Below are 25,705 nucleotides of genomic sequence, written 5' to 3'. Positions count from 1 at the left end.
TCTATCAGTTGACGATGTGGACTGGCTTGGAGCAAGGAAAAACTGCACATGGATTGCTGATACCTGTGATAGTGAACAGTTCTTCTCATCCGAAGCTAAGTTGACAAACACCTTATATGAGAATAAAATTGCTGAAAAAGTTGCTGTTTCTTTGTCTGCTAAAATTGGGACTGAAATACCAAAAATTATTGAGCTAGCATTGCCTACTCGTATCAAGGACAATTTCGAAAAAGTTTTCAATGAGACTTTGCCATTTTTTCGTGATGCTGTTGTAACGAATAAGAAAAAACGGTTAATGAGCCAATGCAGTTTCTGATTAACGGTCAGCCTGAAAATAGAAATTCTTATAACAAACTTATAGAGTCTGACACGAAGCTTCTTGACGAGGTTATCAGTTTTATAGGTCTAAAATCAGACGGAAATATTGTGCAAGCAAGATGCCTTGTAAAGTTCAAAAACCCTGCTAGCAATGAAAGACGCCTTTATAGACCAATTCTAATTACAAAAAAGAGTCCAAATTTCATGGAAAAGTGTTTTGCACGCAGCTATTATCTAAAAAATTTTCGCATTCCAGTGTACATCAAAAAGTTTGTGACGCAATCCCATTCAGAATTGGAAAAGAAGATTTTGTCAAACAGATTTCAGATGATCAGTGAAGGCAAAAGTAAAAATGATTTTCGAATCAGAAATTTACAACTTTTCTACCGGGGTAACCTGGTGAACTTGATTAAATCGGTAAATTGACTAACTACGAATGCTAATTGTCTACTTGTAAATTGCCAATCTATCAATTGTCTTGAAAAACGTTTAAAATTGCTAAAAGTAGCGCAGGTGGAGAAAATTAGCTTACTATTCCTTACAGAAACTTGGCTCGATAACCAGATCACAGATTCTGAAAAATTTCCTGGTGGGTCACACACTGTTATTTCAAGCTCGGACAGAAAAAAAGATGGACATGGCGGAGTTTTAATACCAGCATCATCTGCTATGTCGCATCTAGTGTTTGATTTATCAGACTGCTTATCGACTGTTTGTGCAGTTGTCCAAATAGCAAAAGCTGCTTTCTTTATTGTTGTGTACAGACCGCAATCTTCTTCAAAATTCTTTTGGCAATCATATTTTCATGGAGTCAATATCATTTTATATCAACAATTTTAATACATTCTGCCTTAACCGTGGTTTGAATTCGAATTTCGAGCTCTATGTTGTAGGTGATTTTAACATGCCCAAGGTAGCTTGGGCATATCTCTACTCGTCTAGTCCTTCAGATAATGTTTTATTGGATTTTTTCACGGACTTAGGTCTAAATCAAATAATTAATGAGGCTACGCACTTTCGTGGGAACTGCGTATATCTCATTTTCAGTTCCCTAGAGTCAACTCCATTCCGTCTCTCAAGAGAGCCTTTCTCAGATCACTTTCCATTAATTTTCCAAGTTCCACTCATCAATAATTACAGAAGTCTACGAAGTTCTACTTACTCGAAAACATCTTTCAGTATTCAAGCGTTTAATAAAGAGCTTTTTTGCTGTACGAACTTCTAACTTTCCAAACTAAAGCCTCTGATTTCTTTTCATTATGGTACTATGAGCTGAAAAAAGCGTTCCCCGTTTCGATAGCTAAAAAACGCCGAAAGCATGTAATAGCTCCATTTTTTTACTCTTCGCAAACCATACATTTGTTAAATAAAAGCGAGACGATCAAGAGAAGGCTGGTAAAAGATTGGACACTATCGGACTCATTGAAAATGAGGGAAAATCAGAAAGAGCTCTCAGAGTCAATTGAACTTGACACGAGCCTTCTTATTGAGAAATGTAATTTGACGAGCAGGAATGATTGTTTCAAGCTACTCAGGACTCTCAAAGAGACTAGCGCTTTTCCGCCTGTAATGATTTACGACGGTGTCCATTTTTCAACTGACGATAAAAAGGCAAATGCATTTAATGATTTTTCCAGCTCTGTCTATAGTTGTAAATTTCACGAGAATGTTCCAACCGCTTTGGAATCGAGTATTAAATTATAAGATTTTTACGTTCGGAGTTCTGGAAATTGGAACCATATTGAGCAATTGTGATGACAGCTCTTCCATGCTGTCAAATTTTATCGCCAGCAGTTATGGCATTATTTCAAGTTATTCAAAAGTCCTCCCATTGGCCTAAAGAATGGAAAACGTCATATATCACCAGTACACAAAAATGGTTCAACAAGTGTCGTTAAAAACTATCGTCCGTTCAGCTAGCTTCCAAAGCATTCTATTGTTTTTGAAAAAATTTAGTTCATTTTTTGTATCAACTAGTTAGGCCACTATTCACAAACGCTCAGCACGGTTTTATGAAGAGACGCAGCACAACTACTCAACATATTTCATATTTTGATGTTCTTTACAACGATCTTGACAAAAATTTCCCCTGTGCTAGCGTCTATTTTGATATCAGAAAGGATTTTGATTTCGTTCCGCATTATAGATTACTAACAAAACTGGCACCATTTGGGTTTGACGAAGCTTTTCTTCATCTTTTTTCGGATTATCTCGAAGATCGACACCAAATTGTTCGTATAGGATCTTTTTTTAGGCCCTCCGTTGTAATATCTGATGTCCGACAAAGAAGTGTCCTTGGACCAGTTCTCTTTATCTTGTACATGAACGATCTTGTTGACTATGTGCAAAACTCCCATGTTTACTTGTATGCCGACAACCTAAAGCTGCTATGCGTTGATTGTTACGACGGTCTGCAATGTGACAACAATAGTATTTATGAACGGTCAATCAAAAACCAACTAGAATTTCATCCAGAAAATTTTGAAGCGATGAAATTTAAATGCATCCAGTCTTCCTTATTTCTAAGAGAAGCGGAAATTCTTTTCACTGGAGAACTTATGGATTTCGGAATGCTAGTTACTGAAGATTTCTGTTGGACAACACACGTTAAGACGAAACTTGCAAAATGTAATAAAATTTTTAATTGTTTTGAAAAGAAGCATACCGTTTCGAATTTCTATCCTCCGCAAAAAAATGTTGTACCAAACGATGATTTTATCTGTCTTACTTTGCTGCTCCCAAGCTTGGTGTGTTACAACTGGTATTTTGAAAGTGTTAGAAAAATTTCAGCGCTGGGATATTAGGTCTGAGGATTACAACGAGACACTTTCAAATCTAAATTTGTATCCAATTTGCTATCAAATCGCGCGAGCTGACCTTATTCTACTGTGGAAAATTTGGCATGGAACATTGGAGATTGACATCCAGCTACATTTCAATAGAACGACACTCAGCTCCCGAGGATGGGACAAAACCGCTTTTGAACAACTGTTGAACAAAAAGTTCAAAACTGACAACTGTTTTCTTAGTCGAACTATCCACGCCGCCAATTGATTATTTTCAATCAATGTCAATAACTTTACGTCATTTTTAAAAATATTTTTTTTAAGAATTTAGATAGTTTTCTCATAGCCAAAACACTTTCTTTTAACTACTATCGGCCATGTACATTTTCTCTTAAATGTCGCTGTGTGGACTGCAGATCTTATTTTGCTACTTTGGTTTGTTAATTTGTACTGTCATGTATTTCTCTTACTATGTATTCTTCTTGTTGGAATTTAAGTCTTTTACTACTACTACTACTACTAATAATAATAATAATAAGAATTCAGGGAAAACTAAAATACATGTGTTACTTTGTCAACCATAAGGTTGATTAAAGGAATGCTTTGGTATAAGTTTTCTTCAAGACTAAAGCTGTCAAAATAAAACAAATATGGGATTAAATTGTTCTCATAAATTCATTTTACCTAATTTTTGAAACAAAAATTCCTCATTTCATAACCTTCATTGAAAAGTGATGATCAACGTGCTCACTTTTATTTGGAGATAACTCTATTTCTTGTCAACGCATTTGGTGGAAATTTCTGTGCTTGTGAATGGATTCAATCGAGACTAATTGTTAACATTATTATTTATTGAAGTATAATTACCTTCATAGATTTTGACCCTGTTGAAGTTAACCCCTAGCTTTTAAAGTATAATTACTCCCTACCTGATCAGCCCTAAACTCATGTAAGAGTAGGTGAGTTGTTTAGGGGGGGGGGGGGTAAACGGTGTATAATTAGCTATTATTGGGGTAATGGTGGGGGGATGTAATGGCGGAATTTTAGAGTTTTACCTCCCAGAAATTGACCCCGAAAATATTAGAAGATAAGGGGGGTCACATTAGGGGGTAAAACGAAGTAAGGTAAGGGTATTGTCTTCCGTATACCTCAATTCTAACTAAGTGCAGTAAAATTAATAAGACATTTTTTTTAGCTCAAGTTCATTTGCTTTTCATTTTGACAAATGATGATCTTATTCCTTATTCATATTGCTAATTCTCCCGGTTTCTGATCTGATGTCTCTTCATGCGTATTGCATCCCGCGCCATGATAGAATTTTTGTTCATTAATGTCGTTTGTTGATCAGTACTTGAAAAACTCATCCAATTGCAATTCTTGCTTTTGAATTCATTAAATAAATTCTTCCCCTGATTTTTACGATGCGAGGCTTAGGCTTAAAATAATTTTGTCTCTATCCAAGCAATTTTCGTGTATATAAGCTGTCATCTCGTCCCGCGAATACTGAACTAATTTAAGAAATTACGAAATGGCGCAGTAAGCAAACAAAAAGTTCCCCTGAGAACATACGCATTCTGGGACAAAACCACTCCAGAGCCTCACCTTGATTGGGAAAACTGGAGAGCTCAAGTTGTCTCTGTTAGCAAAAAAACATAATCACTGATAACGTACATGGTTCTAAATCCAAAAATGTGGATTTGGCAACTGAACCATTTTACGAGGAAAATATTTTAGGTTTTCAGCTAACGCTGCACAGGAAAAAACACCTGGAAAGCACACCAAAAGATACACTCGCAAAATGCCAGCGTTTGATAGAAATTGGAACAATGTGCAAAAACAAACCGTGGCAACTCGCAGATCGAAAAACTGTCTCATTCTTGTACTTGAGTATTGGAGTTCAAGTCCGGTGGATATTTCAAGGCGAACAACCGCACATCATGTTGGAAACTCCACTGACATCAGAATTCTGGACTTTGGCGGAAAATGCGTTTATCCGTGCAGGAGAGTTAACAATCGATAGACTCGTTTTCTAATACAAAGAGGAATTGAGAGATGAAACTGTATATTAATTCTATGGGAAACTAAGAGAACTTGCGGAAAAATTTGATTTGAAAAACAATTAAGAGACACTCATCAGGGATCTTTTTATAACGAATCTGAAAGAAACAAAAATACAAAAAAAACTGTTTAGGGAAAGCGTGGAACACAATCGATACTTCTTGTTAAATTTATTACAAATTAAAGTATAATTATATTTATAGATATTGACCTTGTCAAAATTACCCCCCACCTGATCAGCCCCAAACTCATGTAAGAGTAGGTGGGTAGTTGTCTATGGGTGTAAAACGGCGTATGATTAGCGAGTAATGGGGGTAAGGGGTATTGGCGGGATATGTAGAGTTCAATTCCAAAAAAATCCCCAAAGTATTGGAAGATTACAGGGGTAGTCCTATGGGGGGGGGGGGGGGGGGTAAAACGATGTAAGATAAGAAGGCTGTCGTACTTACACTTCAGTCCTAATTTAGTGCAGTAAAATTAATTTGATATTATATTTAGTTAAAAGTGATTAGCTCTTCCTTCTTTTTGATAAAAGATGATCCTAATCCTTATTCGTATTGCTATTATTCCCTCCTTTTGATCTATTGTCTGTTCATACATATTATTTCCCGCTTCATGATTAAATGTTTGTTCTATAGTGTCATTTGGTGGTAATTACTTGAAAAAATATTTCAAATGCAATTCTTGCTTGAAAATCAGTTAATCAGTTCTTCTCCTGTCTATTGCACCGGAAAGCTTAGGCTTAAAATAGTTTTGTCTCTTGCCTAGCAAAAACGATTCGTGTAAATAAGCTGTCATCTCCACCTGCGATAACTGATTAAAAAATTGGCTTTTTTATCAAAAAAAATAATCTTGGACACCGTACTTGGTTCTAAACCCAAATTGGCGGAGTTAGCACCAGTCCCAATTCACCATGAAACTATTTCAGGTAAGTCAGCTGGCGCTGAACCAGAAAGAAAGACCTGGAAAGCACACCAAAAGATAAATTTGCAAAATGCTAGCATTTGATAGAAATTGGTATAATGTGTAATGACAGACCTTGGCAACTCGCATATTGAAAGATTGTATTCCTCTTCTACTTGAGTATTGGAGTTAAAGGCTGCTGGATATTTAATAGCACATGTCAGCACGTCAAGTTGGATACTTTATCTACATCAGAGTTCTAGACTTCCGTGGAAGAACCGTTTATCCGTTCAGGAAACAGTACATTTTAAGGACTGGTTTTTCGAATGACAAAACAAATGAGAGGTGAAATTGTTTATCAATTCTACGGGAAACTAAAAGAAAATGCAGAAAACTGCGATTTGGAAAACAGAGAAGAGACCCTCATAAGGATGTTTTTTATTAAAAAAAATCTGATATAAACAAAATGAGAAAAAAAACTTCTAGACTTCCGTGGCAGAACCGTTTCTCCGTCCAAAAAAACAGTACATTCGAAGGAATGGTTTTTCTAATAACAAAACAAATGAGAGGTGAAATTGTTTAACAACTCTACGGGAAACTAAAAGAAATCGCAGAAAACTGCGATTTTCAAAACCGAGAAGAGAACCTCATAAGGGATGGTTTTATAAAAAAAAATCTGAGAGAAACAAAATGACAAGAAAACTGTTAAGCGAAATGGTAGAACCCATCTTGTTAAAGATTTTATTAGTTCAAGTATAGTTACATTTATAGATATTGAATATATACAAATTACTTCCTAACTAATTAGCCGCAAACTCTTGTAAGCGTAGGTGGTTAGTTATATATGGCGGGTAAAACGGTCTGTGATTAGCGAGTAATGGGGTTGTAGGTGTGTTTTGTCGGCGTTTGTAGGGATCAACCCCCAAAAATTAACCCCCAAATTTTTGGAAGATTACAGGGATAGTCCCTTTGGGTGTAAAACGATTTAAGACAAGAAGGTTTTCATACGTATACTTCAATCCTAATTTGGTGCAATAAAACTAATATTATATATTTGATATATGAATGATGATTTTATTTGTTAATCATGTTGCTAATATTCCTGACTTTTGAATTAATGTCTTTTCGTACATATTATTTCCTGCGTCATATAAAATGTTTGTTCATTATTGTCTTTCAATGATGAGTACTTGAAATATTTGGGCTTAAAATAGTGTAGTCTTTTGCCAAGCCAAACGTAACCAAACCGTCATTTCGTCCCGCGAATACTGAACTAATTTAATAAAGTACTAAAAAGCGCAGTCAGCAAACAAAAACTCCCCTGGGAGCTTTCGCATTCTAGGACAAAACAACTCCATGGCCACGCCTTCATTGTGAAAAATGGAGGGTTCAAAACAAAATGGCTTTTTAAGCAAAAGAAAATTTAATCGTGAACACGGTACTTGGCTCTAAACCCAAAGTGTCGGATTTAGCACCTGAACCAAATTACGCGGAAACCATCTTACATTTCTCACGCTCTCAACTCGCAGATTGAAAGATTGTCTTCCTCTTCTACTTGAGTATTGGAGTTCAAGGCCGGTAATATTTTATAACAAAAATTCACACATCAAGTTGAATACTCTTTCAACATCAGAATTCTGGATTTTTGTGGAAGAAGCCTTTTTCCGGGCAGGAGAGAACATTCGATAGCTTTGTATTTTTAATGACAAAACAATTGGTAGATGAAACTGTTTACTAATTCTACGGAAAACTAAAAGATCTTGCAAAAAACTGAGATTTCAAAACTAAAGAAGAGACACTGATCAGGGAATCCTTTATTAAGAATCTGAAAAAGAATATACAGAAAAGAACTATTTAGAAAAATGGTAGAACCCAATCAATACTTCTTTTTAATGTTATTATAAATTGAAGTATAATTATATTTATAGACATTGACCCAGTTGAAACTACTCTCTACCTGATCAGTCCTAAGCTCAAGAAAGAATAGGTGGGTAGCTGTGAATGGTTGGGTAAAACAGTGTATGGTGAGCGAGTAATGGTCGTAAGGGGGTGTTGGCGAGATTTGTGGAGTTCAACGCCTAAGCATTAATCCCTAAAATATTGGAAGATTTCTGGGGTAGTCCTTTTGCTTGGTAAAACGATGTAAGCTAAAGGATTGTCATACGTACAGTTCAATTCCAATTTAATGCAGTAAATTTAATATGATATATTATTTAGTTCAGATTGAGTTGTCCTTCATTTTGATAAATGGTGATCTCATTCCTTATTCATATTGCTAATATTCCCAGCGTCTGATCTATTGTCTCTGCGTACATAAAATTTACCGAGTCATGATTTAATGTTTGTTAAAAATTGTTGTTTGGTTTTAAGTAGTTGAAAAATTCTTTCATATACATTTCTTGCTTTTGAATTCAATTAATCACGCCGCAAAGCTTAGGCTTAAAATACTTCAGCCGCCTGCTGTCCGATAGATTAGTATGAACAAGCGTGCGATTACTGATTTTCATTACTAAAGTACAAAAAGGCGTAGTCATCAAACAAAAGAACACCCCAGTGAACCTACGCATTCTGGGACTAAACAACACCAGAGCCACGCATTCATTGGGACAAATGGAGAGTACAATAGAAAATGGTTGTGTTAGCGAAAGAAAAATTAATTGTGGACACCGTATTTGGCTCTAAACTCAAAATGGCGAACTTAGCAACTGAGCCAGTTTACGAGAAAACTATTTTAGATTCGTCAGTTCACGTTGAACGAGAAAGAAACGACTGGAATGCACATCAAAAGATAAAATTGCAGAAAGCCAGCGTTTCATAGAAAATGGCATCATTTGCAATAACAAACCTTGGCAGCTCGCAGATTGAAAGACCGTCTCCCTCTTCTACTTGAGTATTGGTGTTAAAAGCTGGTGGATATTTAATAGCGAAAAACAGCACGTCAAGTTGGATATTTTATCTACCTCAGAATCCTGGACTTTGATGGAAGAAGCGTTTATCCGGTCAGGCGAGTTAACATTCGATAGACTTGTTTTTCCATTAACAAAACAATTGAGAGTTGAAACTGTTTATATATTTACGGGAAACTAAAGAACTTGTAGAAAAAGTGCGATTTCAAAAACAAAGAATAGTCATTCATCAGGGATCTTTTCATAACGAATCCGATACAATCAAGATTACAGAAAATATTTGTTTAGGGTAATGGTAGAACCCAATCGATACCGTTTTTTAAGGCTATTATAAATTGAAGTATTACTACATTTTTAGATATTGACCCTGTTGAAGTTACCGCCCACTTAATCAGCCCAATATTGAGTATTGAATTCAGAGCCGATGAATTTTTTATAGCAAAAATCCGCACATCAATTTGAATACTCTATCAACATCAAAATTCTGGATATTTGTGGAAGACGACTTTTTCCGGGCAGGAGAGTTAACATTCGATAGATTTGTATTTCTAATGACGAAACAATTGAGAGCTGAAACTGTTTACTAATTCTACTGGAAACTATGAGATCTTGCAGAAAATTGAGATTTCAAAATTAAAGAAGAGACAATGATCAGAGAGTCTTTTTATTAAGAATCTGATAGAAAAATATACAGAAAAGAACTGTTTAGAAAAAAATGGTAGAAACCAATCAATACTTCTTGTTAATGTTATTATAAATTGAGCTATAATTACATTTGTAGATATTGACCCTGTCGAAATTACTCTCTACCTGATCAGCCCTAAGCTCAAAAAAGAATAGGTGGGTAGCTGTCAATGGGTGGAAAAAACAATGTATGGTTAGCGGGTTAACTAAAGGAACTTGTATTATTTAAATACGGGAAACTAAAGAACTTGTAGAAAAAGTGCGATTTCAAAAACAAAGAATAGTCATTCATCAAGGATCTTTTGATAAGGAATCTGATACAACCCAGAGTACAAACACTATTTGTTTAGGGAAATGGTAGAAGCCAATCGATACATCTTGTTAAAGTTATTGTAAATTGAAGTATAACTACATTTATAGATATTGACCCTGTTGAATTTACCGCCCACTTGATCAGCCCAAAATTCATCTAAGAGTAGGTGGATGGTTGTCCCCAAAAATTAACGCCAAAAAAATAGAATGTTACAGGGGTATTCTCTCTTGAAGGTAAAACCAAGTAAGATAAGGGGGCTGTCAAACATATACTTCAGTCCTAATTTAGTGCAGTAACATTGATATGATATTATTTTTAGTTCAAACTGATTTGCCCTTCTTTCACTTTGATAAATGACGATTTTAATCCTTATTCATTTTGCTAATATTCCCGACTTCTGATCTAAGGTCTAGTCATACACATTACTTCCCGCGTCATGATTAAATGTTCGTTCATCAATGTCGTTTAATGATAAGTACTTGACAAATACTTTCAATTGCTTTTTTCGCTTTTGAACTCAGTCAATCAACTTTTCTCCTGATTATCGCGCCGCAAAGCTTAAGCTTAAAACAATTTAGCTTCTTGCCAAGAAAAATGGATTCGTGTAATTGGGCCGTCTTCTCATCCCGCGATTACTGAACTAATTTAATAAAGTATTAAATGGCGCAGTCAGCAAACAAAAAACTCCCCTGGGAACTCTTGCATTCTAGGACAAAGCAACTCCATAGTCACGCCTTCATTGTGAAAAGTGGAGGGTTCAAAATAAAATGGCTTTCAAAGCAAAAGAAAACTTAATCATGAACACCGTACTTGGCTCAAAACCCGAAATGTCGGATTTAGCACCTGAACCAAATTTCGAGGAAACTGTCTTACATTTCTCAGCTCACACTGAACAGTAGAGATACGCCTGGAAAGCACAATAAAAGAGAAACTCGCAAAATGCCACCGTTTGATAGAAATTGATATAATGTGTAATGACAAACCTTGTCAACTCGCAGATTGAAAGATTGTCTTGCTCTTGTACATGACTACTGGAATTCAAGGCTTGTGGATATTAAATAGCTAATATCTGCACGTCGAGGTGGATGCTTTATCTACATCAGAGCTCTGGACAGAACCGTTGCTTCGGTGGAAGAACCGTTTGTCCGTCCAGGAAACGGTACATTCGAAAGACTGGTTTTGCTAATTTCAAAAACAAATGAGAGACAAAACTGTTTAACAATTCTACGGGAAACTAAAAAAGACCTGAAGAAAACTACAGTTCCAAAAACAAGGAGGGCACAGTGATACTTTTGTAATTAATCTGATAGAAACAAATATACAATAATAACTCTTAAGGTTAGAACTCAATAAACACTTCTTGGTTAAAGCGATGTAAGATAAAGGGGTTGTTGTACGTTTACATCAATTCTAATTGAGTGCAGTAAAATTAATATATTTTTTAGTTCGAACTCAGTTGCCCTTCATTTCGATAAATGACGATCTAATTCTCTATTCTTATTGCTAATATTACCGCTTTCTGATCTGATGTTTTTTCATACATATTACTTCCGCGTCATGATTGAGTGTCTGTTCATTAGCGTCGTTAGTTGATATGTACCAGAAAAAATCATTCAATTGCAATTCTGGCTCTTGAATTCAGTAAATCGATTCTTCCTTTGTTTTTCACGCCGCAAAACTAGGTCTAAAATGGATTAGTCTCCTGCCAAGTGAGATCGATTCGTGTCAATAAGCCGTCATATCGTCCAGCGAACACTGAAATAAATTAATAATGTACGAAATGGCGCAGTCAGCGAACAAAAAAGATCTCTTGGGAATTGACGCATTCGAGGACAAAGAAACTCAAGAGCCACCCTTTGTTAGGAAAAATGGAGGATTGAAAACAAACTGGCCTGTTAGCAAAATAAAAGTTATTAAGGGACATCGTATTTGGCTCTAAACCCTATAGGGCGGAAATTGGTGTAAAGTGCGTTAACAAACCTTTGCAACTCGCAGATTGAAAGACTGTCTCTCTTTGTTCTTGAGTTTTGGAGTACAAGGCCGGTGTATATTTAATAGAAAAAGTTCCGCGGATCAAATCAGATACTTCATCTATGTCAGAAGTCTAGACATTGGTGGAAGAAATGTTATCCGGCCAGAAAAAATAAAAGTTGATAGAATTGTTTCTCTAATAACAAAAAAGCTGAGAGGTGAAAGCGTTTAAAAAATCTACGGGAAACTAAAGGAACTTGCAAAAAACTGCGATTACGAAAACAAGATAAAACACTCATCGGAGATGTTTTTTAACGAATCTGATAGAAACATAAAAACAACAGAAACTGTTAAGCTCGAGATTTCTTGTTAATGTTTATTATTAAATGAAGTATACTATCGAAATTACCCCCTACCTCATTAGCCTCAAACACAGGTAAAAGTAGGTGGGGATTACTGAACTAATTTAATAAAGTGCAAAAAGACGCAGTCAGCAAACACAAGAACTCCCCTGAGAACTTTCGCATTCTAGGACAAACCCACTCCAGAGCCACGCCTTCATTGTGAAAAATGGAGGGCTCAAAACAAAATGGCTTTTTAACAAAAGAAAACTTAATCATGAACACTGTACTTGGCTCTGAACCCAAAATGTCGGATTTAGCGCCTGAACCAAATTATGCGGAAACTATCTTACATTTCTCAGCTCACGCTGAACAGGAGAGATACGCCTGGAAGGCACATTAAAAGATAAACTCGCAAAACTACTCCAACGTTTGATAGAAATTGGTATAATGTGATATGACAGACCTTGGCAACTCGCAGATTGAAAGATTGTCTTCCTCTTCTACTTGAGTATTGGAGTTCACAGCTGGTGGATATTTAATTGCAAATACCAGCACGTCAAGTTGGTTATTTTATCTACCTCAGAATCCTGGACTTTGATGGAAGAAGCGTTTATCCGGTCAGGCGAGTTAACATTCGATAGACTTGTTTTTCCATTAACAAAACAATTGAGAGTTGAAACTGTTTATATATTTACGGGAAACTAAAGAACTTGTAGAAAAAGTGCGATTTCAAAAACAAAAAATAGTCATTCATCAGGGATCTTTTGATAACGAATCCGATACAATCAAGATTACAAAAAATATTTGTTTAGGGTAATGGTAGAACCCAATCGATACCGTTTTTTAAGGCTATTATAAATTGAAGTATTACTACATTTATAGATATTGACCCTGTTGAAGTTACCGCCCACTTAATGTGGACTTAAAGTTACCACCGACTTAGGTGGAAGAAGCGTTTATCCGTCCAGGAAACAGTGCATTCGATGGACTGATTTTTCTAATGACAAAACAAATGAAGGGCGAAACAGTTCAACAACTCTACAGGAAACTAAAAGATCTTGCAGAAAACTGCAATTTCAAACAGGAAGAAGACACACTCTTCACGAATGTTTTTATAATGAATCTGATAAGAACAAATATACAAAAAAACCGTTAAGGGAAATGTTAGAACTCAATCAATACTTCTTGTTAATGTTATTATAAATAGAAGTATATTTACATATATGTATATATATATATATATATATATATATATATATATATATATATATATATATATATTGACCCTGTCAAAAATCTACCCTACCACCCTACCTGATCAGCCCTGAACTCATGTAAGAGTAGGCGAGGAGTTGTCTGGGAGTAGGCGTAAAAAGGCTTAGTCTCCTGCCAGTTGAGATCGATTTGTGTAAAAAAGCCTTCATGTCGTCCCTAACACTGAACTAATTTAACAGAGTACAAAATAGCGCAGTCAGCAAACAGAAAAATCCCTTGGGAATTTACGCATACTGGGACAAAACAACTCGAGAGCCACCCCATCGCTACGCAAAAAAGATGGTTCAATACAAACTGGCTTTGTTAGCAAAAAAACTTAATCATGGACACCGTACTTGGCTCTAAGGCCGAAATGGTGAAAATTGGTATAATGTGTGATGACAAATTTTGGCAACTCGCGGATTGAAAGACTGTCCCCTTTTTATACTTGAGTATCGAAGTACAACGCCGGTTTATATTAAATGCACATTCCGCACATCAAGTTTGATGACTCATCTACTTCAGAATTCTGGCCTTTGGTTGAAGAAACGTATATCCTGCAAGGAAACATAAAATTTGATAGACTTGTTTTTTTAATAATCAAACCGAACAATAGAAGAGAAACCGTTTAAAAATTCTTCGTGAAACAAAAGGAGTTTGCAGAAAACTCCGATTTCCAAAAGCAAAAAAAGGCACTCATCGAGGATGTTTTCATAACGAATCTGATAGCAACATAAATACAAAGAAAACTGTTAGAGGAAACGTTAGAACCCAGGAAAGACCCCGAAATAGCAATTAACATGGAACATGGTAAGACAAAACACCACCAATGTCAATCTCACTTCAATACCCAGCAAGCATCCATCCTGTGGATTGATCTACCATGAAGTAGATAGCAATATCAGCCTCCCATTTTCGCCTCTTCAATTCTTAAAAATTGGGCCTCGTTTGTAAATCAGGTCACAAAAACAAACGTGGCAAACAGTGCAATTACTGTGGCTTATCACTTCGCAAAAAATTGCTGGAAACCTCGCAAACAAAAAAATTCCCGAACCAAAGGAAGAAAAAATTGTCAGAGCAATAGAAACAGAGGCTCCAATGGGTTGTTAGGTAAACTATGTGCAACCATCACCATGGAGTAAATTTTTGGAACAGATTATAGCAGTGGAGACGATAATATGGTGGCTGCGATTGACGATGCTGTCGAAAACCTTAAACCACTCAACATGCCTATAGAAATTGCTGATATATCCCTTACCCTAATAGTAGACTCGGCAAGCGCTCACAGTATTTTGCACCAATCATTCATACCGCTAATGGTAGAAAACACAACACAGGCATCATTCTGGGTGAACGAAATGGACAAACACTAGTTGCCAGCTTTCTCAAATGAACCAATCCAACTGTGCCAAGCAATGGTTGGCATATCCCAGATGCAGAAGTCACGTTATTTGCAAATTGTCAAAATTATTAATCGGACGTGATCTGTTTGAACAACTAGAGATAGCAGTTACGCAACTTCCATCTTTAAAAGTTCATTAAATAAACATTAACACATTTCACAGCCCAATCAAGGAACAAGTAGCAACAAATTTTCCTATACTTTTTTCTCGATTTGCGTCATCAAAAATTCATCTACTTTTTTTAAAATTTCCACAAACACTTCTAACCATGACATCAAGAATTAAGAGGAAATCCTGTTAAATTAAAAGATAAATTAATTCTAGAACTTACAGAAATAAATTATGATGGTAATATCATAAAACTAACCAACTGTCCAAACCAAATTTTGTTTCCCCTTTTGTAGTAACCGTTAAAAAAGGCCATTTGCTAAAGTTAGCACTAGATTCAAAAGTTCTTATCAAAGCTATTCACATCTACAAATCTGAAAGGCCCAACATAGAAACGCTAATCGAAGGGATATGTCAACAAAGTGATGATCGGTGACCGCAACACACTACTTACTTTTCAACTATAGATCTTAAAAATGCAAACAACCAAATAAAATTACAACCTATAACTGAAAACACTGTAACTTCAACATGATAAGCGGCGATATGACAGGCACATACAAAGTCCGAACTAGATTCTATGGCCTTACTAGTATGCTGGCAGAATTTCAAAATGAAATGGGCTATACTTTAAAGGGACCAAAAAATTACAAAAATTACTCACTGCTCCTTAAGTTGTGTTTTAAAAGTTAGCAAAGGTGCGGAAGAAAAACTTAGTTTCGATTGTCATCCTCGGTTAGATAAAGACAACCTCAGTTCTAATTTACTTATATTCCACCTCGCAAAGTTAGAAACAGGGTGGCTTGGCAATCACAATTCACAGACAGAAATTTCTTCAATTAAAAACAAAAGATCTCCGACATTCGTACTCGAAGCACCAAAAACCTTTAAGAAGCTTTCGTTCTCTGGCTCAGTTCGTTATATAACTAATTGCTTCCCTAATCTAGCTCAAATAATTCACCCACTAGGACCCCTTCTACGGAAATCTGTAAAATTCGTTTGAACTGATGAACTGAAGCACGCGAAAACTGCTTCAATGAATTAAAAATACAGTCACGAATGCTAAAAAAATTGTCATTGCAATCAGTCTCTCGAGGATCGGCTAAAATGTGATACCTCATGAGCTGGTCTTGGAACTGCTTCAAAGCAATTACCACTAGAAGGGTGGAAGCCAATATTTCCCTTTCTAGTTTTTAAAGTTCTCGCAAAGAAAGCTACACAGTAATTGAATCGAAATTGTTAGGAGTAGTCTAATCTATTGTTCACTTTAAAAAATTTGTATACGGGCAACATTTAAAGTGATTACTGATCATAAATGGAGCCCTACTCTTGATACTCAAGAAAAATCTGCCTGATAGATCATATAACAGCCGTTTAACACGTTGAGGTGATCAACTATTGCCATGCCAATTTCCTATTGATTACATGCAAGGTGCAAATATGGGTCTTGTAGATTATATTTCACGAAATCCAAATCAAATCATCAAAAAAAAATCATTTTAAGATTAAGAATTTGTAATTGCTAAAATTGAATTACCATCTGAATCTGCAATGTCCTTACATTTGAATTAAACTTAAAGTCATGATCCCGCACAGCCATTTAACACATTAATTAATACTGAACAAACTTCAGTCAAAACAATTAACACTTTTGCTCTGCACTGACACATTCATAATAAAAATTTGTCACCCACTCAACAAATTCAAGCCTCCAGTATCAAATCAAAATCAAACAATTCGAAAAATGCACATTCCGCGATGCTAAAAACAAGTCACGCAGCTCTTGCTCCGCGCAATCCATCCCCCAAATTCAATGTTATTTCTGTAGTAAGAACATTAGCACAATCGCTAAGCAAGAGACGCAATTAATCAGCAACAAAATCCATCAACCTTGTAGACATTTCAACCACATTTGCAAAATTCAAGCAAAAAAAATAAGTGCTTTTTGGCCCATTTCTCTAAACAAAATCAATTGACTTCTTCAGTTTATTCTAAAAATTCTAAAATCACTATGTTTTCTAAACCGAACGTAAATACTTCAAGAGCCAGATTTGGGAATCATCAGACAACAACACACGTTCTAACATAAACACACCACTATGAAACAGTCCGGAGATGCTACCATTTGATAATACAGTGGTACAAGTGTTAAGTAAGAGTCTAATAGATGCGTTAATAAGCAAAGAGGCTGATCTGAAATAGGTACGCGATGACGTACCATCTAACAATGAAGAAATAGTAAGGGATATTAATCCATACTTAAATTTCTGGTGGTCGGATCTCCACGTACGAGCCGGCTGTCCCTTTACCGATGAAAAGATAACTAATCCAAAAGTGTTGAGAGAAATTGTAGTCGATTATGTTAACGATAGCTAGACGGCAACATGGGGAATAATCTTTATGGCCCTGGCGGCAATTGTTGGTGGCAATGCATGAATAGAGAGTTAACATTCAAATCCAGTGAACGTAAACCTTGCGCGGCACTAGGAAAAAATCTTAAATTGTTAATTCCTGCAACGCATTTTTCAACACATGTAGCATGTGTTGAACCGAATCAAGTAAAGCAGACTGATTTTTGGGGGTGAAAATTTGACAAAAAGGAAAATGAGATATACTTCTCAGCAGAAAAAGACTGATATTCTAGATACCATACAGCCCATAGTTTTGTTAAAACAAATGGCCAAAATGTAACCATATTTCTGACATGTATATTGAAATTTGTGGAGTATCTCGTACAATCCAACTAGATAGAGCAAAAGTCTTGTTGAACATTAAATAAAGAATTTTTGTTACAAAAGTAAAATACATATCGTCGCAGCACCAGTTAATGATCATCGGGCAATTGGACTAGTTGATTAATTGCATTAATTAATAGTTGATTAAAATAGACCCTTAAGAATAGACTTTCAAGTAACAAATAAGAAAATCAGCTACACATTTTATCAATTTGACGCTTGTAATTGTAAAACATCAATTGCAAATATGTAAAAATAGAAATTACAAAAGTCTCGCCATTCGAAGCACGAGTTGGTAGAAAACCTAATATCCCTCTGAGGGTAGTTTGCACTAATCATCAAATTTCAAATATTTCTTACGAGGTTACCATAAATAATAATTTAGATTAAGACACAATCATCCCAGAGTCAATAGTCCCTGATGATAAGTGTTTAATTAATAATCGCAGCGACATTGAGTTGGAGAAAGGAATGACTCAAGCAACAGCGTGGTGCATGAAAGAGAGAAAATTAGTGAGGATGGCGAACCACCATTACCTCGCTCTAGTAACATCTGCCGTCCGATTCTATTTTCTGATCCAGCTGTGCAAAAAACTGGCCAGAATTATTCACGGAAAAAGAAAGATCCAAAAAGAGCATAGAATTATTCACGGAAAAAGAAAGATCCAAAAAGAGCTTAGAAAATCTCTATGAAGTACTGGCTCCGGGATCAAATATCGGCAAAGTCAGCCCAAGCACATCGAATATCAAAAAGCCATTGAACTAACCAACTGTGACAGTTTGCAAAAACAATTAGGTAAAGTTTGATACCCAACTCGAACGACAGACCCCGCCGAAATTCTCTGCAGATATACAAGTACCACAAAAAGGAGAAGAACTAATGAAAGAAAAAAATCAGATCCCTGTAGAAGGATTTACCAGGAAACGAAAGCGGGACAGGAAGGCTGGTTTTCTTGAGAATGAAAGTCAAAGACAAATTTTGCTCGCGCCATGAGGGGTCGGGTTCCAAAGATACCATATTTCGTTTTTGACTGCCATTTCAGATCCGATAACCACTTTGACTGAGCAGTCGGCATGAAAACTATTACTTTCAGCAACATCTGTTGCACATCAAGTAGCACCTCCACACACGAAAACCGAAACAATCAAGCCTGATTGGGTGAACGCACTAGGATTCCCGATTACTTCGGTGATTTTGATATTTCGTTTGATTCATTGATTGATGATCAGCCAAAACGGAAACCAAGAGCCGGCGATATAGAAGTGGTGCAACCCCCATCCATTTATGTCGTCGCAACAGTTTACGGAACTGCAGAACAGGGTCCTGAGGCAAGATACATTTCGCTAATCATTGGATAAGTTCCGCTTGCTGACCCGCGAGTTCGCTATTTTGTTGACAGCGGAAGCCTGACACCCGACGATTTCATCTCAATGACAATATATGAGGCAGAACAACATAAGAATTAAGAAAAAAACAGATATGCAAACAACTGCAAAAAAAGTTATATTAAAAATTATCACTAGCTTGCTAATTGTAATCAGTAGATAAATTTATATTACATTTTTAACAGGGGACAAATATTTAATATTTAAAATAATTTGCTATTAAAATTTCATGCCTCTGCAATTGTGATGAAAAAACGAGGGGCATATCTTACGTGTACAGCAGTTCTAATTTAGTGCAGTAAAATTAATTTGATGTTGTATTTAGTTCGTATTCATTTGCCCTTCATTTTATTAAAGGTTGATCTTATTCCTTTTTCATATTGTTTAAATTCCCGCTTTCTGATCTAAGATCTGTTCATATATTAAAACTCCCACTTCATAAATAAATGTTTGGTCCTATATGAGGTTTGTCGATAAGAATTCTCTCAGTTGCAATTATAGCTTTGAATTTAGTTTTTAAATTTTTTTCTTGATTCTCGCGCCGCAAAGCTTAGGCCTAAAATAATTTAGTTCTCGCCAAGCGAAATCGATTCAAAAAAATAAGCCGTCATCTTGCCCTGAGAATACTGTACTTATTTAATAAATTACGACAGGGGTAATGTGGGGGAATTTGTAGATTTTACCAACCAAAAATTGCCGCCCACAAAGATGAACGATTAGGGGAATAATTTTAGGGGGTAAAACGACAAAGATAAGGGGGTAGGGGGGTAAGGGGAGTAGATTCATATAGATTGACAGTCACGAATTGGGCAAGCAACGGTGGTTTAGAGGCTAAGGAGATTCCGCAGAGGATACAGAGGTTGCGGATTCAAGGCTCTCAGTCTTCGAATATGGGGACTAAAACTATGTAAGATTAGGGCTCGCAAAAGGGATAATTAACCGCTACTCGTGCATCAGTTTACTTCCCCCCCCCCAAAAAAAATAATCCTACTCTTGCACTATTTACACCCCGACATGGGTGGTTTTACTACCAATCTTTGTATTAATAATAATTTTGTTGAAGATATTATTACTGACATAAAAGATTTACGAACTCTACAGAGCTTCAAATCTGCCAGATATTATCACTTGAAAAACAAAATTTGTTTTGTACAAAGACGACTTATTCAAATATCAGTTCATCTCAAAAAGATGAAACTTTGTTAAACTGTATGGCATAACTGGCTGAGTGTTTACCCAGGGCAGTCTTTAGATTTGGTCTTTTAAAACTATAAGCATATTGACCTCTGCTAACATCTTTGTTTTGACATACTCTCAAGAACATGTCAAACATGGTACTCGATCTTTTAGGTTGTTTATATTGCAGAGTGTCAAATGAAACTAATTTGTGAAAGAGTAACCAGCAAAGTTGTCAGTAATGACTCGAAGTTGGCGTATCACAATAAGTAAAAAGCAACTTGAAAAAATGCTCAGTTTATAATATGCTGAAGTTTCTGTATCCAATTTACAGGCACTCCTTAATACAGTGCATTCCCAGTTTGAGGTCCAGACCAAAATGGCTTCTGATCAGACCGTCCCAGACGAAAGCGACCTCTGATCAGACCGATTCAGACTGAAGTGTCCTCTGATTAGACTATCGTGCGCTCGAAGCTCCGTGTGCGCTTAAAGTGCGCTCCAAAACCTCCTCTGATCAGACTATTGTGCGCTCGAAAGTCATACCCTGATCAGAGTGAAGTGCGCTTGAAATAGCCTCTGATCAGACTGAAGTGCGCTTGAAATTGCCTATGATCAGACTGAAGTGCGCTCGAAATCACCTCTGATCAGACAAATGTGCGCTCGAAGTTGCCTCTTTTAGACTAAAGTGCGTTCGAAGTAGTCTGATCAGAGAATGGTTTTGAACATGAAAAAATCTCTCAATATCGCTATATATTCATTTCCTGAAAAACCTTGTTATCAATCTTATATTCAACTAATGAAAAGCCGATTCTAAAAGTACTGCTACAAATGTCAGTAAAAAAAACAAAAAAAACAAACGTGAAAAAATTTTCGTTGGACTTGGCCTCTGATGAGACTAGTGTGCACTCGAATCGACCTCTGATCAGACTAGTGTGCGCTTGAAATTGCCTCTGATCAGACCGTCCAATACGAAAAAGACCTCTGATCAGGCAAGTTTGATTGTCCAGACAAAAGTGCGCTTGAAGCCTTCTCGAGACCATGTAATTCGAGCGCACCGAGAACATGTGTGCGCTCAAAGATGGTCTGATCAGAGCTAAATTCGGTCTGGCCAACTCAACCTGGGATTGCAATAAGCTAGTCGCAAGATTATACAAGTATCTCTATATAGTTCAATTAAAGAATCGCGGCTCAACGAAACTCTCATGAAAGGAACTTTTCCTTGAAAAAAATACTTTTGGAAACTCTAGATTAAATCTGGTGGTAGTGAATGTGAAAAAATGAAGAAATCCTGTTTTTGGAAAACTGAAATTAAAAAGTGGCCTCAGATTGCAATGAACAGCTTCTTTGGGTAACAATTTTGAACTAAAATTTAAGGAAAGAACAGGCTTTAAATTTTGATGGAATTCAAATGATTCCGTCCAATATTACTATATAGTTGGTCTGATTTTAGGTCACATTACAGATGAGAATTTTCTGCTTTAGCTTCAGTAATTTGACCTAAAATCTGAACAACTACATAGTAATAGTGGCTCCGCATCATTCGAATTCCATTAAAACCTAACGCCTGTTCTTCAACATTTTTTATTATATCTAAATCATATACATCACGGAATTTTTGGCGCATCTCTGCTGAGCAGATTGTTCAAAGAGTGTGTGACTTGACCCTCTTTAAAAGTAGTTTTGAATTAAGCGGTTCGATTTTGTTACTTTCGCGTGTAATAGTTCGGATATATTCTGTCCCCCCACCGTGTTTTTTACAGCCCCAGTTACAAATTTTATGTTGTTATATAGCACTTTAATATGTAAAAAAGTAGCACGTGCGCCTGGGGGGCGTAAAAAAAATAATCCCACTAAGCTGTGGGGGGCAAAACAGAATAGATCCAATAGTTCAAATTTTTGAAAGTACAGTTCTTGAAGGAAGTAAGATGTATTGCAAAGATCAGCTTGGATATCAGAATTTTGGTGTTCTAGGTCCAGATTACTTTCGAGATTGAAAATATTCCAATATCATGGTCATCAACTACGTCTAAATTGCGGACTTTAGAAATTATTTAGAAATTATTTAGAAATTAAACAGAAACTTTTAAAATGAGATCAAAAAATAAGTACGAAGTACGATGAATGTGCTGAATGATGAAAACCCTGGAAAATTCTGCTCAATTTTTGTAGGAGAGATGCTGTAATTTTTTAAGTAAGTGCTCTGCTCGGTAGTTTTGAAATTAAGTGTTGAACTTATGAACGAGATGTGCTGAAAGAATGTTTTCGGGAAGAATGTGGTGAAAAGCGCTGAATTTTTTTATTTGAGAAACTCAGGACCAAAAGCAAAACTGTCAACACGGCTAAATGTTTACTTTTTTGTCGACGATCAGCGCAGTTTTGTTAAATCATTGCTCACCGTGGCCAACGCTTCAATCTGTTTTAGCACCGAGTTATTTTTTTCATGGGTCAGTCATAAATTTAATGTTTGATCTTTGTCTGTTCGGGAAAACTCGTTTGATCAAAAATGAGTAAGCAAACTGCTTTATTCAGGAAATGAAGGTTCACAACTGAAGTATTTCTTTTTGATAGGCTTAAATGATCAGGTATTTCTATTTGCATCCTAGTGTCGAAAAAAAGCCGCAAAACGACAGCTGGGGCTATTGCAGATCTTCTCCTTGATTTTTTGCAACTCAAAATTTTGAATTGTATTCAAATATTCTGCTTTTATAAAATCTATTCACGTATTTTCATGATTTTAGAAGTCGAATTGAAGCAATGGTTTCTGTCAGGACAAAGCAAGAAAAGAGTGGTTTTTGCAGCGTAATGTTTTTTCACAATGATTTTAAACTAGTGTGAAAAATGTGTTAGAACAAAAATTTGTTTGCTCTCCAGTGCTTATCTGTTCAATCCGGTAATTTGCGTTTGATTTTTACGTTTTTCTTTTTCATTTTTTGTAATTGGATGAATTGAATTATTTTTGTTTTTTTGTCTATTAAAATTCTTCGAATTGCAGGTCAAGACCTGTCCTGATTTGTCGTAAATTTTTTATTTTGAAGACGTGACATCACGATCAATTCAAATCTGCTTTCTGTTCATTCATTCGTTCAAACAATTTTGACTGAATTGCATGTGTTTAGTTTTGTATTCGTTCAAGTGATTCCGTTGTTGGGTAACATTTAAATTACCTCAATCTCAAAATGACTTTCCTCACTATTAAAATGGCTTTCCTGAGGTCATCTGAGCGTGTACCACTCTAATAGAAGTTTATTTGAGAGCTGCTAATAAGAGCGGCAATGAGCTATACGGATTATGAATCAAAATATATCATCCCAACAATAAATACAAAAGAAAAGGACGTTTCGTTTTTGGCCTTGTTTTCTGTTATCTTTTGAGACAGTTGATATGCGAAGCTATTGCTGCTGTTTTCTGTTAAACAACCATCAATGCTTTACTTTTCTGTTAATCAATTTTGTGAAAGATTTCGCAATTTCTGTTTATTGCAGCTGGCTATTTTGTCTGGAAAAATGAGAAAGCCAGCTGGAATATACCTTTTAGCCCGGGTGGAGGTTTCACCCCTATTTCAGCCCTAATTAGCGAGGATTAGGGTGTAATCCGTTTTCCACTCTTATTTTTCCGGGAAAAGAGTGTAAGAGTGGAATTTTAAAAAATTTCACTGTTATTACACTCTTTTGTCCACTCTTCCAGATAAAGATCGGGTTGAACTCCCGGGCCCAAGACCCTTATTAGTCTTACCAACCTGGCTCCCTGACTGGTGGATCAATACAATCCAAGGTGATATTTTGGACTAAATTTTAGTCTCGCCTATTCGTCTCTGATCAAAGCATCTTCGAGCGCACACATGTTCTAGGTGCGCTCGAACTACATGGTCTGGAAAAAGCTTCAAGCGCATTTTTGTCTGAATAATGGCCTGGAACTTGTCTGATCAGAGGTCACTTCGGTCTGGGACGGCCTCATCAGAGGTCTCTTTTGTCTGGAACGGTCTGATCAGAGACGATTTCGGTCTGGACCTCAACCTGAGGTTTGGCTTTATTTGGTCTGGGCTATACAGAAATGCTAAAATAATGAAATTTGAATTTGTCAACGGAGAAATTACCCCCTCCCTACTTTTACGCCATTTTACCCAACTTGGCAACCGCAACCCATTGCAGCGCAGAGATATGTAAGGGTTTTGAGCCGTTTTTTCCTAGAAAAGCCTCCTATTGAAGCTCGGGTTGTAGCTGACGAGAATTGAAGTACACTACTTCATCTTTGAGTGTTACAGAGAAAAAATTACCTTTTGGATTGGACAAATGCTGCTTCCTTCACTTTTGCCTCAAAATGTTCTCAGATGCCCCAAATTTCTTTGTCACGGCTGGTTTCATGGAACAAATATATATTTCGTTAACAAGTTTTCGGTAACAGTATTCTATAAAACAAATAATAAAGACAGAAGTAACTTTAGCTGCGGAAAATCTTTTAGCTAAATAGTTAGATGAATGCTAGATAACGCTCTGCGTTGGTTTTGACACGTTTATGCAGGCGATCTTATTTCTAATTTTGAGGCAAAGTCTTCAACTTTATTCTTTGTAAACTTTCCGACGATCTTATCTTCTCTTTGCAAACAAGCTTTATAATTTTCAATGTAGAGTTACAATGCAACATATACAAGACCATAATCAACACAATTAGAACCGAGCAAGTATTTTGTAGTTTGTTTCTGCGAAAGACCTCTACATGAATTGGCCAGGTTGCTACTTCTTAGTGATCATAAATCATATATTAGATTATACGTTATATCTTTGTAAGACCTTTGTACGATTGGTACGGAATCATCAATATTTCACTATGACTACTCAGACACCCGGGTTGAGGTTTTGTTGAAAAAAAATCCGAGGTTTTGTTGAAAAAAAATCCGAGGTTTTGTTGAAAAAAAATAAATCGAATCGCCATCTTGATCTAATAATCAGATCTCTCCTTTAAATCTCTAAATTCTACTGTACAATATCATTCTTGATATTCTCTCATTTTGAGAAATTAATTTTTCTACTTAGTTTATTCCGCTTTTTATTCCGCTTGCAAAAACCCATAACCCAACAAACTGTAAGAATTGCGGCGAATAAATTCTTCACCGCAAAGTGCAGGAATCTTTTAGCGATGAACGCAGTGAAAGTTGCGAATTTTTGCATGATGTTTGGTAACTTTATCCCTGAATTTTCGGGAAAATTGCGATTTTAAGCGCTGATTTTTTCACGGCATACAACGCTAAAAACCAAAATTCTTAAATCTTTTTACCGCATCAATCGCAATTCTGGCATTTTGTAGCAATTTTTAGCGTTGCTACCTCAGCCCGGGCATCATATTTTCCTTGTCAGACAACCAGT

General features: G+C 36.1%; 1 protein-coding gene across 1 annotated transcript in view; it reads right to left on the bottom strand.

The window, feature by feature from the left end:
* LOC142351207 (uncharacterized) overlaps positions 1 to 24,872 on the bottom strand; it is a 46,517-nt gene extending 21,645 nt beyond the window's left edge. The window contains exon 1 of the mRNA XM_075403336.1: positions 24,619 to 24,872. The gene's annotated coding sequence lies outside the window, so the exon portion shown is untranslated. The remainder of the gene's footprint in view (positions 1 to 24,618) is intronic.
* Between the last annotated feature and the right edge of the window lie 833 nt (positions 24,873 to 25,705).

The sequence above is a fragment of the Convolutriloba macropyga genome, chromosome 12, assembly GCF_964194025.1.
Source record: "Convolutriloba macropyga chromosome 12, txConMacr16.3, whole genome shotgun sequence".
Lineage (NCBI taxonomy): Eukaryota > Metazoa > Xenacoelomorpha > Acoela > Convolutidae > Convolutriloba > Convolutriloba macropyga.
This window is presented reverse-complemented; position numbering and strand designations above follow the sequence as displayed.